The sequence below is a fragment of the Cajanus cajan genome, chromosome 1 (assembly GCF_000230855.2).
Source record: "Cajanus cajan strain Asha chromosome 1, NIPB_CcT2T_4, whole genome shotgun sequence".
Taxonomy (NCBI): Eukaryota; Viridiplantae; Streptophyta; class Magnoliopsida; order Fabales; family Fabaceae; genus Cajanus; species Cajanus cajan.
The window spans coordinates 27,771,105-27,777,945 of record NC_138517.1 but is presented as its reverse complement, the minus strand read 5'-3'; positions in this window follow the sequence as shown (position 1 = coordinate 27,777,945).

Here is a 6,841-nt window from a genome sequence, read left to right as displayed (position 1 = left end):
TATAAATAAAAGTGAAGATTGATGTTAATTGGGTGAATATGTGAAATTGATGTTGAATCTAAGTAATTGATGGTATAAAAGAGTAGTTTTAGGATTTAATTGATGTTTTCACTGATTCGAGTGAGTGAGAAGTAAGAAGTGCCAATTTTGCACAATTTTTGCACTTGCTACAGGATTTCCACCATCTAGTGTTGTGTTGGGTGTATATTTATGTTTTTTGGCATGATAATTCAGTGAATTTTGTTTAATTTGCACTAGGTGCAAAATAGGCCTCGCCAAGCGCAAAACTTGTAGAGAAGGTTCAACCTATCTAGGCTGAGAACTAGAAATGTTTCATTGGGCATAATAAAGTCAAAATTTGGTTTTGTGATCTTTAAAGAGTTATAGCCTTGGACAATAGCTTTCTAATGACATTTGTAACAACAAAAAAGGAGGCTTATAACTCAAGTTATGATCAAATTAATGAATTGAATTTAAGTTGTCAGTTTTATGTTGAAATGTTGTGGTTCATGGTTTAGGGTTTATGTCTATACAAAAAAGATGGTTCATGAAATCCACTTTAAAGCATGGTCTTGGCTTAAGAGATAAAAGTTGTTTGCTTATAGCTATATGAGTGGTCATATGACCCTGGACAATGCATATGGGAGGTCATAAAGTAACAATGTAGATGGGGAAGTATTGGGCCTAAGAAATCTTGTGGTTTACAATATTGTAAATTAGAACTTGGTTAGCCAATAATTTAGTTCTTATTGCTATATTATACCTAACCAGGAACAATCCTTTGTACATTGGGTTAGTGGCACCCCCAATACCACAAATTAATTCATCTTTAGTCGTTTTAAAAATAATGTTGAAATGTTGTGGTTTTGTAATTTTTAAGCATAATAGATGGTAAAATCAAATCTTGAGGTAAACATAGAAGTTTCAGTTAATTGTCTTATTGTCGCAACCCGAAAATTTTCGATCTTGCGACCTACGATTTGGACTTCCATTTGAAAAATCTCATTAATTAGGGAATGCTCGAAAACCAGGCTAATCCCATATTAATGTTTTTGAAAAGTAGGTTCATGGAGTTGCCACCAATGTTTTACTCAAAACATTGGAAAAAGAAAAGGTTTTTCAAAAGTCCAATAATGGCCTTGATGACCAAAATTGGGTTCGGGGTCGGTTATGTGTAGGGAAGGTATTAAGCACCCCTACAACGTCCTTAATGGGTACCCTATGATGAAGTTAGCATAAGAGATAATAATTTAAATATTAAGTCCCCTTTATTGATGATTATTTATATACATGAACCTTTCACACTACACAAATACCTCAGATCTCAAGAAATACAAAAAGAGAGAGAGAAAGAGAAGTTTCAAGCTATAAAGAGTTCTGGATAAATTTTCTGCCCTTGAGAATAATTTCTGAGTCTGCTTTTTATAGACATCAAAATTTGCCAGAATGACCCATTCCAAATTCGGAACGGCCCATTCTGGATCCATTCTTCATGTGTTACTTTTGCATTTGGAATGGCCCATTCTTAAACTAGAACGACCCATTCTAGAGTTGAGTTTTAACTCATAACTGATGGAGGACCATCCTTGAGACATCATATAGGGCCTATCACAAGGTCCATGCCTAGGAGAGTAGAGGAAGATGAAGAACACACCACACCAAAATCCATGATCATCATGTGTGTGGATTTTGGGCCCTCTCCTTAGCTTGTTGCTTTCCTTTCCTATTTTTTCCTTGTATTTTGGGGTACATTAGCTATTAGGATTTTATTGTGTATTTCTATTTAGCCTTTGTATTATGTGGAAAAAATAGGCTTAGGATTTATTTAGGGACTTAACCTTGACTAGTAAGGTCAAAAGTCCATTTCTTTCATTTTCTAGGACTAAGGGTACTTTAGTCTTTTTGGAGAGATGAGAGCCATTTCATTTGGGCTGCATCTAGGGTTCATTTAGGGTGCATTTGGACTTGAAATTTTTGGCCAAATGCTACCAAGAAACCCTAGGATGCTCTCCTATCTCTATAAGTACTCTAGTCCCTCCACCTTGTACCCACTTTGGAATATATGCATTTTGAGTGAGCCTTTGTGCCTCAAAATCCTTCCTTAGTCTCCTAGGGTCCTCATGCCCAACCTCCTCTCCTCTCTACCCTAAAGAGAGTTTGAGTTTCCCTTGAGTGGCCTCCACCAACCCTTGGTGGAGAGAGCTAGCCAAGAGCACCAAAAACACCTTCCACCTTCCCACCTCCATTTTCATCCACCTTCACCTCCACCCTTCAATATTGTTTTTCCACCACCCTTTAGGAACATCCAGCCATCATACTTCTTCCTAGACCATGGAGAAAGAGGGGGCTCCTCCTTGGAAGCCAAAGAACACACCATGGAAGAAAGGAGCCCATCATGTGGTATCAAGAGCCATGGTTGTCATCAAGGGTGACTTGTTTCCTTCTCTTGTGTCTTTAAAATTTTTCCTTGTCATGTCTATGTCTTCTTACATGTCTTGATGTTATCTTTGATGTTGTTTTTCTCAAATATTGCTTGAAATATTGTGTTCTTGTTGAGTGGTTCATTACTTGTTCATGAGCCTCCTTGTTCTCCTTTAGGATTCTCTTAAAATAGGTTCTTTTGTGCTTTTCTCTATTTTGTCTTGGCTGGACATTTTTTGTTTCAAGAACATGATGAACATGTTGAACACTACATAAACTCTATTTTGATCTTTTCTCATCCAAGTTTTGTCAAAGTTATGTTTCCCTCTCTTTTTCTTTCTCCTTAAAATTCAAAATCTATGCATGACACACCTTGGTTTTCATGAAACATGAAAAATGATGCATGACACCTATTTCCTTGTGGCTAGCTGAACCATATATGTCCATCTTAGAAGTCAATCTTTCATGATAATAAGTCCTTAACATGCTCTAATATTTGTTGAGTTTCTATGTGTAACTTGTATCTTGCACATTTATGGTTAGCCACTCTTGCATGCCACCATCGCCCCTTGTCTTGTTGTCCATTTTGTGAGTCAACAAAGTGATTTGTAAGTCTGAAAAATTGCTGAACACACTGCAAAAATCTACACCTAACAAGAGGACAAAGAACCAAATACACTTCACCCAAAACATGCCATTTTTATGCTACTAGTCCTTTTTGTCTCTTTCCTTTTTTGTGCAACCTTGTAAACCACCACAAGTGTAAAAACCAAGCAACATAACAAGTAAAAAAAGAGTCAAAATCTGACCCTATGTGCTGCCAAAAAAATCTGAAGTGAAATTTGAAAACAAAAGAGAAAAGAAAAGAAAAAAAAATTTAAAAGGAATTGTTGCTAGACTTGTGGACTTGGACCATTATACCCTTGCACATTTGGACTTGGACTTGCACTAATTTTGGACCCTATTTGAGACCAAAACCTTGGCTGGACTTGGACGAATACCTTGGCTGGACTTGGGAGGATGGACATGAAATTATAAAGACAAGAAACACTAAACACTTAATTCTACTCTAGAGCCATTCTAAGATTTCCTTTGAGTGCTTGCCTTTTAAATGTGCCTTAATTTTTGCTTGTCTTTATTGGAATTCTTTGTGTTTTGTCTCATCAATATTCCCTTTGAGTTTAGCCTTTCTAATTGAGCATTTTTAGTTTTCATTTCCTTGGCCTCCTTCTTGCTCTTGGTTGGTTTACTTGGTGTAGATAAAGTACACTTCAATTTTCCCTTACAACTTTGGGGAGATTGAGGGGGAGGAGTTTTTCGTGTAACCCAAAGAACTTTGGAAGGATTACTAAAATTCTTGGAGTGTAGACACCTTGGGAGAGGACTAACCAAGTTTGCTCATTGTGAAGGAACCACCATTGGAGGCTTGAAGACTTTAATTTCTTGTTTTCTCTTTTGTGCCCTTTTCTTTCCCTTTCTTGTTGTTTTTGTTGGGCCGCTTGTGTATTGGTCCTTATTCATTTTTTGGGTTGTAATTGGCCTTTTAACTAATTAATTTTTGTAATAATTTCGTTTAGTACTTCTGGAAGTGTCTTGAATACCCCCAAGGTCACTTCAAGCTTCCACCCTAGGGCCTCCGACTAGCCTATGTTTTATTGCTTTCATTTACTCTTTGTTATTGTTAGTATGCATGCTTTAGGTTCTCTTATGCGTTTAGAAGGCTCTAAATTTGCCTACTAAGGGTCCGTGCACAAACTCACACTTTTGTGACAAATTTGATTTTTGTGAGAAAAGTGAAAAGCGGCTTAGTGATTTCTACTTGAAAAGGCTTGGTTTTTAAGAGACCCCTAGTGGTCCACCTCTCTTTATAGTTCACCTTGTACACTTAGGCCTCCTATCACTATTCTTGACCTCAAAATTCTTTTGTGAAAACCTTTTATCACTCACTCTTTGTGGAAACATTTCCAAGAACTTCTTTGTGAAAACCTTTATTGATCAAAGATGAGTGATCATTCAAGTGTGAGGGGTCAAAATACTCATAGTAGTAGACATAGTCTTAGGGATGAGCTTAGAGAACTTAGGGAGTATATAAAAAGAAAAGAAGAAGAAAATGCAAAAAGAGAGGAAGAATATAAGAGAAAAGAGAGAGAAAATGAGAAAAACAATAAGGAAATGAAAGAGATGTTAGCAAAACTAGTCATGGGAGGAGGAGTTGGGGGATCCAACCCAAGGGTAAGCATCCCTAGAAGTGAAAGTGAGGGTAGTCAACACCTTACAAACCCCCTAAGTGATAGCCATTATAGTAGTCATCACAATGATGATTACTATCAAAGGCCACCAAGAACACAAAGACCAAGACTAAGGGAGTTTTCCAATAAGGAACCCAACATTACTCTTCTCTCATTTCATGGCAAAGAAAATGTTGAAACATATTTAGATTGGGAAATGAAAGTTGAACAACTTTTTTCTTGCCATGGAATAAGTGAAGAGAAAAAGGTTTCTTTAGCAACCCTTAGCTTCCAAGGGCATGATATGTATTGGTGGACATCTTTAGAAAAAGAAAGAAGAATGCATCATGAATCCCCAATTCAATATTGGAATGAACTCCGTAGTGCCTTAAGGAGGAGGCACATTCCCCCATACTATGACCGTGAGCTTATGGATAAGCTTCAAAGGTTGAAACAAGGGTCATCTAGTGTGGAGGAGTATAGGCAACAAATGGAGTTACTAATGATGAGGGCGGGTATAAGGGAAGAAGAGAGGACTACCATTTCTAGATTTCAAAGTGGCCTAAATCTTGAAATAAGAGACAAAGTTGAACTTTTACCTTATAGAGATTTCAATGAGCTTGTTCAACTTTGTTCAAGAGTGGAGCATCAACTCAAAAGAAATTTTTTTAGAAAAGACTTCACTCCCTCTTATTCCAAGAACTTCAAGAAGGAGGGCCCCTCTTCCAAACCTTATTCCAAAGAAAAAGAGCAAGAAAAAGAAAAATCTTCTTTTAAAGCACCTTCCAAAGATGCTAAAACAAGTGACATCAAGTGTTGTAAGTGTCTTGGCCACTACTTGCCACCCACAAACCAATGGACAAACCGAAGTAGTGAATAGATCCCTATCCACATTGTTAAGGGTCATTCTCAAAGGGAACAAGAAGACTTGGGATGAATGGCTCCCCCATATAGAGTTTTCCTACAATAGAGTAGTCCAGAAGACTACTAACTTATCTCCCTTTGAGGTTGTATATGGCTTTAATCCTCTTACCCCTCTTGACTTGCTCCCACTCCCGAATACTACTTCCTTGTATCACAAAGAAGGAGTATCAAGGGCTGACTTTATAAGAAAATACCATGAGAAAGTCAAGATCCAAATTGAAAAACAAACTGAAAAATATGCGAAATACAACAACAAAGGGAGGAAAAAGGTGACTTTTGAAGTTGGGGATTGGGTTTGGCTTCACTTGAGGAAGGATAGATTTCCTACTCAAAGGAAGTCCAAACTAAGCCCTAAGGGAGACGGTCCTTTCCAAGTCCTTAAGAAGATTAATGACAATGCAAACTGATCGAAGCCGTATCCGGTCAAATAAATACAATTAAGTGTAGTACTAGGAAGTGACTCCTAGGTCGTCTCCCAAGGACCGTCTTTTACTGTTAAAGGCTTAAACACACAAAATGGGGGGTTTGGTTCAGAAATTCAGTTTGTAACACAATAAACGCAGATAACACAATAAGTAAAATAGCTTGGCTCCTTGTTTGGATTGCAACTCTTTTATCCCTGGTTCGAAAGATTACTCTATTAACCACTTAATCCTTGTTCCATCCGAGTTAACCAACTAAGCGAAGATTAACTCAAGATTTCCCTACACGAATTAAGCAAAACGTATACAACATCAACCTCTTCACAGATTAAGCAACTGTGGCATTGAAGCACAACCCATTAAGCATGGGCACAGAGGTTAAATGGAGAAGAACAAAGTAGAATAGAGACATACAAACACACCCAACCGCAAACAAAAATTACAATCCACAACAAGAAGCCAACCCAATGGTTTTTAGCCTTCCATTAAAATACAGAAACGAAAATGGCAGAGAAGGAAAATGAAAATGAGTAATCTGTATTTCAAATGTAAAGGTTTAGTTCAGATACAAAATGCATATAAGAGGAGAAGAAGAGAGTAAAACGAAAATGGCAGCTAAAGAGAGCAAAACGTAAATGAAAGCAACAGGGAATCAGAAACGTAAAAACACTGTAGCTGCATGAAAGAAAAACGTCCAGAAAACTCAAGAGAGGCAGCCCCAACGTGGTCACATCAAGTCTGAAGGTTGGTGGCTGCCCTAGGACCCTAAAATAAACCTAAAAGAGTCAACATGGGCCTAGGTCAGGTCTGACCCGAAAATTACAAATAAAACAGAATAAAAAAAAT